This window comes from Panthera tigris, chromosome D2 (assembly GCF_018350195.1).
Source record: "Panthera tigris isolate Pti1 chromosome D2, P.tigris_Pti1_mat1.1, whole genome shotgun sequence".
In the NCBI taxonomy this organism is placed as follows: Eukaryota; Metazoa; Chordata; class Mammalia; order Carnivora; family Felidae; genus Panthera; species Panthera tigris.
The window spans coordinates 24,949,013-24,959,692 of NC_056670.1; the positions used below are offsets into that span (position 1 = coordinate 24,949,013).

The 10,680-nt window shown below is 47.0% G+C and overlaps 1 long non-coding RNA gene across 2 annotated transcripts; it reads left to right on the forward strand.

The window, feature by feature from the left end:
- Positions 1–2,627: 2,627 nt before the first annotated feature.
- Positions 2,628–9,880, forward strand: LOC122231951. 2 transcript variants are annotated; one of them, XR_006209261.1, is made up of 2 exons: positions 2,628–8,105; positions 9,572–9,880. It is a non-coding gene; the product is annotated as an uncharacterized LOC122231951 (long non-coding RNA). The 2 variants fall into 2 exon arrangements; XR_006209260.1 differs by having other exon boundaries at positions 2,628–4,165.
- Positions 9,881–10,680: the final 800 nt, after the last annotated feature.

A 10,680-nucleotide genomic window follows, 5' to 3' on the forward strand; every position in this document is an offset into this window, starting at 1 on the left:
CCCTGGCTCCCAGCGGGGGGCGACCGCAGGACCTAGGTGAACCGGCTCCACAACATGCAGGCCCTGAATGCCTAGACTGCGGCCCCCGGCCGGGTGGGGTGTGCTGGGTGGGCTCCGGTCCCAAGAGTGGGGTCGGGGCGGGTCCGCACACCCAGCAGGAGCGCCCCTCCCCCGCCCACGTCAGCGGCGGAGCATCTGGAGGACCGTTGGGGTCGTTGCATTCCGTTAGAGCACCTGCTGGACCAGTGGCCGGGCCGCCTCCTCGAGCCTCGACCCCACTCCAGTGGCAGTTGCCAGCGAGCTTCGTCCCGCCGCCACCGCGCACCCACCGGTCTGGCGGGGACCACGCTGCCCGCACCTCTCCTCTGCCCTGCGGGCAGTCGGTGCCATTAGGATCGCGCTTCCTCCCCACCTCCCCGCCGGGGTCGTAACCCCGTCCCCCCCCCCCCCCCCCCCCCCCCCCCCCCCCCCGACGGCAACGGCGGCTGAAACTCTTGTTGTCTGCTCCAGCCTCCATGATGTTCGCCACTCCGGCCACCCAGGAACAGTAGATATCCCTCCAGGGAGCAAAGGGACTCTCCTCTGTTGGCCACCTGACTGTTGTCTTTAGGAGGCCAGAGCCATCCGGTCATCCATCAGCTCCTTGCCCGAAGGAGACTGAGTCAGGGCTTTAGGAGAGCCCACGAAAGGCTCAGTGAAGGAGGACTGACAGCTGATGACCAAAGGACAGACATTGAGAGAAGAGGCCCTGGACGTGGGAGTGTGCCACAGGCATGGAGGCCACTGAAGGCCACCGGAGCCCCCTGGAGCGTTACTTCCTTCAGGTGCCATTCTGGGCCTCTGAAGGGAAACCTCCCACCCAAGCTGGGGATACTAGTTTGAGTAAGAAAAGCCGCGTGTCCTCGATGCGCTCCTTCTCCATTGCCAGCTCTCGTGGCCCTGCGGGAGGTGTCCCAGGGAGGACACCTGCCCTGCGGGAGGTCCCTTTGGAGGAGTGACCTAGGTTCAGCAGGGCCAGTCTCATTCTGCAGCCACTTCTCAAGAGGTTGACAAAGGTGGTTCTTGTTGAAGGCCATTGGCTCAGTCTCCATCTCACCGACGTCAAAGGAGACAAAGTGAGGGTCCCCGTCACGCCTGTCAAGGAGGATGTCACCCCATGTGCCAGCTGTGGGCCCTACAAATGGGAAATTTCAGTGCCTCTGCCACTGTCGTAGGGTGAAGGTGAGCTGCCCTCCCGTCCTCAGCTTCCCTGTCCAGTCATTGCCGAAGACCTGGGTTTGGAGAAGACGGCTGAGTGGCCCTGGTTTAATAAGGTCTTAGAGATGAGACTGAGGCCACCTCTGACTGCATTGCTGGACAGCCTGCCCTCAGCCGCTGTCACAGTGCCCATCCTGCTCACTAGAACGTTACCAGTCACGGACTTGGCTGACCTGCCTGCCAGGCCCCATCCGTCTGCTCCCATACCTAAGATTGCTTGTGAAATGAGATGCACAATTCCTAATTCTCCCTTTGCTGTTCATGCAGGTTCTCTTTCTCCCTTCAGGGTCAAGCTCATCTTTGGGGCCCTACTTAGCAATGAGAACGGAGGCCTTGCGTTCCTGTCCGTCAGTCGTAGCTGTGGCATCTCCTGTTTGGATCTCCCCACGCTCCTAGCACCTCAGTCCTTTTCTTCAGCCTGCCTCCTGGAGATTGGAATCACCTATGCCTATGTGTGTGGATTATCTGCACTTTTTCATACGGACGTCTCCGCCAGTCACCCCCACCTCAGTCTTCACCGGCCAGTCTGTCGCTGCTTCTGCAACAAGCATATCTGCAGAGTCAGCCTCCCAGCCTCCTTTGGAATTTGGTGTCACTGACACGGACACCACTTCCATTTTTCAGACTTTCCTCTTGAGGTCTCCCCCTGGGCTCCAGGGAGAACTTTTATTTTCCATGGCACTTTCTGGTTCTGAGAACATGTACTTCATGCACAGCGTTGCCTCAGGCTCGATTCTGCCAGCTTGTCCTCACAGTCAGCAGCCCAAACGTGACTTTCAAACTCCCTGACTCTGGAGCCACCCCCTCAGCCCATAATGGGGGTCTGTGATGGGCTGCGGCCTGGAGCCGCCCGACGGCAGCCCTTTTCCTTTTGGAGACTAGGCGGCCCCAGCACAAGCCACAGCCCAGCCACCCATAGCAGCACAACTCAACCGGGTTATGGATTTGATAGCCCCGTATTGTCCCTTTGGCATCCCTGTCAGCACCCAGCCAGCTTTTGGTGACACTTCGGGCATTTTCCCAGTGCTACAGCTACTACTTCTGGCTTTACAGCTGCCGCCAGGATGCCCAGGACTGGGAATAATAGCTCACCATTTCTGAACACCCCCGTAGATCAATTTGTGTTTGTGGGATCTGCAGCCCTAATGGGTAGCAACAGCTCTGGGGTGGCGTTAGCTGCCCAAGCCCCACCTCCAGGATGGAGCACTCAGCTTTGGCGCAGGATGAAGCGGTCACTACTTCCTCTAGTTAAGGACTCTTAGATCCAAGCTTCAGGTCCTGCTGGCCTATAGCACCCCGGTTGCGCACAGAGAGTCTACTTCTACAGAGAGCACATCTGTCCTGGGAGACCTTTTCCTCCCTGTGTGTAGTCAGAGCACTTGGGGCTAGCTGGGCAGAGGGACATCTGTGACTATTGGAGGAGTCCGCACCACTGAGAAGAAATGAGTGTCAAGTGACAGTTTTGTGTCTCCTGGTAGTCCGGTCAGCTGGGGCCTTTTGTGGCACAGCACATCCGTTGCAGCTGGAGAGGCCAGCGCCATCCTATGTCGGGTGGTGCTTCTCTTGCCGCCTTTTGTCAGACTTCCCAGGGTCCCCTGGCCACAGCACGTGGGCTGCAGTGGGAGGGATTAGCACCAGTCTCGTGCCGGGAGATATGTCTCTTCGTGCTTATGATCAGAGCATCCGAGGCACATGTGGCCAGACTCCCATCTCTAGAAGCTGCAGCGGCCAGGACCATTCCTATGCTTGCAGGCCCTCGTGTTTCCACCTACAGTCAGAGCACTGGGGACCCATGCGGTGCAATAGAAGGGGACATCACCAAACCTGTGCTTGGTGACCTTCCCACCACCATTCTGAGCTCCTGGGATGCTCATGGTCAAAGCACTTGTGTTACAGTCAGAGAGTGATATTGCCACACATTCTTAGGGAGGCATTTCTACTTTTGCTTGCAGTCAGAATACCTGGTCACCCAGGTGAGAGAGGGGCAGCACGACTTTTAGGGGGCAGCACGACTGAGAAAATACCTATGCTCAGAGGCACTTTTGTTTCTACCATTGGTCAGAGTGTTTCCAACTCTGGTGTGGTCAGAGTAGGCTTCAGCTTTCTGTTCGGGGCACCACCCAGGGCTTGTGGGAGACAGAAGTGAAGGAACACCAAGTCTTCATCCTCTCATAGTGCAAGATCTGCAGATCTCAGTAATTAAGAAGCAGAAGCTTCCACGAATGGAGCTCGCTTTGCTGGGAAGAGGCTCTCCCTTCTAGTTATGTCAAACAAACTTAACCTCCTCCTTCCTACTACAAGCTGGAGGTCTCACACCTCGGGGGATGTGTGTGTCAGAGGGTGTGGGGCAGATGAGGCTGGTCAGAAACCAAGACTTGAGAAGTTACACTGTGGAGAGTAGAAGAGAGTTCTTTCTGTATGTATCATCAGCTGACCCCTTCCTGACTTTGACCGTTGGTCTGGCCAACCCCAGCTCTGGGTCAATTTTCCCCTCATTTTGGAACTGGTGGATGCCCCCTGCTGCTTATAGCTGCCCCTTTGTCCTTACTCATTTGCTCCAGTGGGCTCAAACTTTCTGTCGCAGATTACGTGTATAAAGCTTTGTTCTTGCGAATTCATCCTCTGCTTATGTGTCTTTGCTCTTTGGCTCAACTGTAGAGGAAAGATGGTGTGTGAGTGGTGACGTGTTTGGCCAAACCTAACTGTGTGAAGTTTTCTATGGTTCTCAGCAACTAGGAACTTATGACTGTAGCCTCTTTTCTTCCAGTGTGACGAATGGCAACCCAGGAGGACGTCAGGCCCGGAGGAAGGAGAGATGGGGTGACTTGGGCTTCTCTCCCACTGTCTGACCCCACTGCAGATGGGACTGTTCCTGATGTGTGTTCAGAAACTGCACTTTACAGTCTTGGTAATTTAAAAATGTTTCAGTGTCTTTTTTAAAAAAATCTTTTTCTTTAATGTAGGCTTAGGCCAGTTACCCTCACACATCCACACTTTACCCAGAGAGGATGGGCCTGGCATCTAGGTTCATGGACTTGTAGGAATAAAGGCAGGAAGAGCTTGCACCTGCTGTGTAATGATTGAAAATGTAAACACATTACAGTGGTTATCATGCTGCTTTAAAAAAAAAATCTGAACGTATCCTCTTTTCAGGGGGAAATAGAAATAACCAGAAAATAGAAAATAACCAGTTTGGCTCTTGTCTATACCACTTAAATATCAAATTGTAAGAGTTAACACTTTCACCTGAATCTGGCTGACCTTTGAGTCCCATTGAGTCTCCACTGGATTTAATTGCTCACAATGTAGTCGTTTCTAAGGCATTTCACAACAGGGGAACTTACTTAGGATGGGAGAAAGAATTACAAGCATTTCTCCAGAAAGTTCCCTATTATCTTATGAGACACTTATTATGACTGTGTGCTAGACTTTGTGCTAGGCCCTCGTGATAAATTATCTCTTGCCCCAGAGTTGTTTACAATGCATTCGGGAATATGGAGGAGTAGACCAAAAATTACAACTGGAAGGCTAAACGCTAGGGTAATGGGAGTAGGTAAGAAGGAAATTAAAATGAAATCTGACCTAGAATGAAAAGAAATTCGAGTTGTTCCTTAAAGAAGAAAGAGGAAGCAGCCAGGCGAAGAAGGGTTACTTTCAGGTCAAGGAGAAAGGACGTGGGAAGCTTGGGTAGGGAGTGAGCCCACGAGCGTGGCTGGTGGCTGAATCGGGCGAGCGGAGTCATGGAAGGGTCATGAGCCAACAAGGGGCAAGATTGTGTAGACTTTAGAAACATCCCTGTGGCTGAGTGAGAAGGAAGGATTAAATGGGAGCCAAAGCAGAGGCAAAGAGGCTTCTGGGAGACTTTGCAGTGGCCTCAGCAAAGACAGGACACCAAGCTCCTCAGCTGCCTGTGGGGATGGCAAGGTGGTGACAGGAGATGGAGGTGAGGGACACCACTGCAACAAAACCAGGCACATTCTGGTCATCTCTTGTGGGTAAAATAGGAGTGGTTTTGGCAAAAATAATACAAGTGCAGTTTTTAATAGTGGGACAGCCTAGGGAAGGCTGAGTGCATTTGGTCACTACCGATTTAACACACTTATCGAGCATCTGGAATGTGCTAAGGACCACTTTAGGTAGTAGTGTCAGTTACATAAAGGCAAAATCTCTGGTCCTTAGTGGAGCCTATATTCTATTTGGAGGGGAAAATAATAATAATAAATGTAGTAAGTAAATTATCTGGTAGGTTAGCCAATAACGGATGCTGTAGAATAAAGTAGTATATGGGGACTGGGATGAGAGTGGAGAGAAGCATAAGTTTTAATTTTAAAAGTGTGGGTAAAGCAACCCTTACTGGGAAAGTAAGATTTGAGCAATTGAATGGGCCATGGAGATGTAAGGGAAAAGCATCCCAGAAAGTGGGAACAGCCACTGCTAAACCCAGGGGCAAAATGCCTGGTGTTCTCAGAAGCAAGGAAGTAAGCTAATGAGTCTGGGAAGGGGTCAGCAAGTGGGAGAGTGGGGAGAGAGGAGGACAGAGAGGAAAGGGGGTGTCTGGGCCGTGAGGGCCTTGCAGGCTGTTGTAAGAAAGTTGCCTTTTATTTGGTGATGGGAATGTTTGGAGGGTTAGAACAAAGGATGACGTGATCTGACAAGTTTTAACAGGACCATTCTGTATGCTGGCGGGATGGTGGAAACAGGAAGAGCAGTCAAGAGGCTAAGGCTGCATTCCAAATCAGGCATTAATAATGGCTTGGACACAGTGATGGCAGTGGAGGGGAAGGAAGGTCAGGCTTTATACACATATAGGAATATATGCCATTAGGTTGGATGACAGGAGTGTGTGTAGGGAGAGGAGCCCATGGAGTTACCACCATAGGCTAGAGAAACATTTTGGCTTCATCAGTGCATACTTGCTTATGGGGCCCGTGGAAACCAATGGCTGATGGAGAATTTATAAAGGGAAAATAAGAAGGGCAAAGAGAGAAGACAGCAGAGTCCTTGATATGTGTGGTTGAGATCTTGGTGCACAAGGAGAAAAGGCTTAACCTCAAACCACCTCATAAACAAATTTCAGATGGATTGAAGACACCAGATATTAAAAAAAAATTATGAGGATTTAGAAAAAAGTATAGGAGATGCTATTCATAATTTTGGGATATGAAGGATTTCTTAAGATTAAAAATCATAAAATTCTGAGAAATATGATGCCATTGAAATTAAAATCCCTTTATTTAAAAACCATAAACAAGATTAAAAGACATAAGACTTCTTTTTCTCGTCAGAAGGCACAATTCAGAAAATGAACTGGCAAGGTGCAGACTGGGAAAAATATTTGCAAAACATAGATCTAAGGAAGGACTAGTGAAGAAGTCCTACAACTCAGTAATAAAATGCCAAGCTACTCAATAAAATATGGGTAAAGCGTTTGGACAATCCTTTTATGAGGAAAATTCACAAATGTCCAATAATCACATAAAAAACATCATTAGTCATCAGGAAAAGGAAAATTAAAATCGCAGTGAGGTGCCATTACACACTCACCAAAATGGATAAAGTTTAAAAACCCTGATAGTTACAAATGTCAGCAGAGAACTGGAACGTCTGGAAATCTCGTAAACTTCAGTTGAGAATATAAAGTCTCTCACTGAGAGACATTCATACATTCATGCATTTTATTCCTAAATGTTGACTCAGGAGAAATGAAAACTTATGTACACAAAGACATTTGTACCAGAATATTCGTAGCAGCTTTGCTCACACTAGGTAAGACCCAGAAATATTGCAGGTGTCCATCCGTCAGAGAATGGAAAACAAACTTTGGTGTGTTTGTACTACTCAGTGATCAAAAGGAGTGAATCTTGACAACAGCTAACAACATGGAGGAATCTCGAAAACTTCATGCTGAGTGAAAGAAACCTTACACACAGGAGTGCCTCCTGTATGTTTTAACATACGGGGTATGCTAGAACAGACCAGATTAACCCAGAGTAGGAATAATCTCTGGGAGGGCTGTCTGAACCCAGGGGTGCAGGTGGACCCCAGCACTGAGCAGAGGAGGGAATTGCCGACTAAGGCAGCCAGATCAGCCCTGAGGTGACCTCCAAGAGCTGAGCTGTTCTTTCCCTGGGCTACCGACCTGCTCCAGATTTGGGTCTCATTCCATGGGTGACGTTGCCAGTTTCACTGAGTAATATCAAGTGAATAATAAGCTGAATATTTCCTTCTCCTTTAAGTAAGATCCATACTTTTCTTGTTATATTTTTTACTTGTTAAAATGAACAAATATGTAAGAAAATGTTTAAGGAAGAAATAAGAGTGCATTTTAGCTATCCTTCCTGTGGTAGGTAGATTTCTGAGATGGTCCCCAAGATTCCCACCCTTTGATTTAGACACCCTGAGTTGTCCCCTCCCGTTGAGTGTGGGCAGGGCCTGTGAACATCATGTGTATCACTCTCAGTCATTACGCTACCCTTGAGGAAAAAAGGGAGTTTATCGTATTATCCTGGGTGGGCCTGACCTAATCAGGAGAGCCCTTAAGAGACTCTTGCTGGCCTGGAAGAAAGCAAACAGCCATGTGGTGAACAACCTAGGGAAGGGCCATGTGGCTAAGACAGCCCCTAGCTGACATCTAGCCAGAAAATGTGACCCCAATCCTACAACCGTAAGGAATAAAATTCTGCCAACAACCTGAATGGACCTGAGAGGATCCTGAGCCCCAGATGAGACCACAGCCCAGCCAACACCAGATCAGCTTGTGAGACCCTGAGCAGAGAGCTCAGCTCCACTGTGCCTGGACTTCAGACCCATGGAAACTATAAGATAATGAATATGTTTTAAGCCACTAGGTTTGTGATGGTAAATTTTTTTTTATGTAGCAACTGAGAATGATTATATGCATATATCCAGTGCCTTTGGTAGACACTGGAAAGTTTTCCAGCTCGGGAAATGGACTAGAAGTAAGGCAGGGGGCTAGCACGGAGGGTGGGGCTTGGAAAGCTCCTTGGAAAGGTAACCACAGAGAGACTTGGAAGGAGTCCTGGGAGCTCCTGGGAGGCATGTTTCCTGAACTGAGTCAAGAGGAGGGGGTCTCTATTCTCAGCTGTGAGCTGGCTGTGTATGAACCTCATGCTCATGATGTGACCAGGGTGCTTCTGTGTCCTTAGGTGGGATGGAGAATTTTTCCTGGGAAAGGAGGCTGGTTCTCTTGCTGATGAGCGTAGTTGTATTCATACTGTTGGCTCGGGTGGTTCATAATTTCACCATCACGTATACTTTGGCTGTGACTTGGTTTCCTGTGGGTCTTTATGCTCAGGAGGACCTGGTGGGAAGGCTGAGCTTGTCCACCTTGAATCACAAGACACTTGCATCTGGACATGTCCTTAGCGGGTGCCCATCTCGACTCCTGGCACCTCTGGCAGAGGGTTCTTCTGCCCTTACCAGTCCTGCAAGTACAGCTTGGTTTTGGGAGGCTGTCCCGTTCTTAGGCAGCTTGAGTGGTTTCAGACAGTGTTTCTAAAGATAGTGTCCCTCAAATATATGAACATAAGTAATACCTCCTAATTATCCCTCTTCTCTTCATTTAAACATCCTTTTTTCCTTGAATTGTTCTACTGTAAAGAGTTCCAGAATCCCCACTCTCCTCCTTGGACAGCCTATAGAAGAAACTCTATGTCACACAATGATGCTCTAGGTAAACTAGGTGTCAGCATGGCTCAATGCTACCTTCTTCCATTTAGCACTGACTAAATATGGGGTTGTGGGTAACTACTAACTAATTCAAATATTCGGACAAGATTTAGTGAACTCTCCTGTGTTCCTGGAATTTTGCAAGGATCCAGGGGCATAAACATAAAATGACATAACTCTGCCCCCTTATTACCAGAGCACTTAAAATTTAGCTGGAGAAATAACATGTGAATAATTAATAAAATACCATATGAGGATCATGTAATAATTATGAGTTAATAGCTCTGAGGAAATTCCAGGTGCTATGTAATCTCCAGTTTCTCTTTTTCTTCCTCTACACCAAATTTCATGGAATGTTGCTTTTGGGAATGCTCAAAATCTTTGAGGAGACTTTTAGAGTGTCCCCCTTTCCCTAGCAACGTTGTCCCGATGCTATCTCCTTGTTTGTATGGTGGAAAGGACCTGAATTAAAGAAAGACACAGTATGTCACGTGAAATGATGGGGTAGAATCTGCATGGAGACCATTTGAGGATCCTTCTCTTGGTCTGTTCTTGAGAAAAAATTACTCTTGCAAATTCAAACCTGACTCTGATAAAGCCTCTAATTTCCTTTTTGCTTTTACAGGAACTGTAGAAATAGAGGAATGTGTTAAACAACATCAATCGACTATAATACACCAAATACAGAATATGAGAAAATCTCTGGACAAATGAATGAGTTTCTCCAACAAATAAATGAAATAATAAAAAAGTGGGAAGAGGAACCTATAGATTAAAAGACAGTTAAGAAATACATGACATGTCCAAACTAAATGAGGATAAATTGTTTAGATCTGGATTCAAATGCCCCAACTGTAAAAGCCTTTCTGAGATAGGAAACATTTGAGCACTGACTCTGTATTTGGTATTAAATAATTGTTATTTTTATGTGCATCAAAGATAAAGATATTTTGGCTATCTTAAAAGAGTTTGTAATCTTTAATGATAAACACAGAAGTATTTATGGGTGAAATAATATATTTCTGGATTTTTAAAAAAATGTAAAAAAAATATAAAAAATGTAAAAAAGCTGTGGTAGATATGAAGAGAATGGAGAATTGAGGAAACCAGGATGTCCATCTTTTGTTAACAATGTGTTGAAAATGAGTGGTGGATTCTCAGTTCTTCATTTTATTTTTCTCTTTGATTTTTATGCATCTCAAAATTTCAATTATAAAATGTTACAAATCATGGTCATATGCAAACTATTTAAATGTTAAGATTTTTTTTTCTCTTTGCCACAATTTTTTGTGTTTTTCATGACAATACACTTGTAATTATTTTGGTAACCTTTCAGTATCAACCTGATACTGTTTTAAAAATATTTTATTTAAAAATTTTTAGGACATTTTTTAATGTTTTATTCAGTTGTTGAGAGAGAGAGAGAGAGAGAGAGCGAGCACGAGCAGGGGAGGGGCAGAGAGAGAAAGACAGAATCTGAAGCAGGCTCCAGGCTCCGAGCTGCCAGCACAGAGCCCGACGTGGGGCTTGAACTCATGAACCGCGAGATCATGACCTGAGCTGAAGTCAGATGCTTAACCGATAGAGCCACCCTGGCACCACTCAAACTATTACTATTAACATGTAAAAAGCTGTACATATTTAATATATATTACTTGATGAGTAAACTCCCATGAAATCATCAATACCATCAAGGCCATCACCTCCTACTTTCGTTCTGCCCCCTTTATTGTT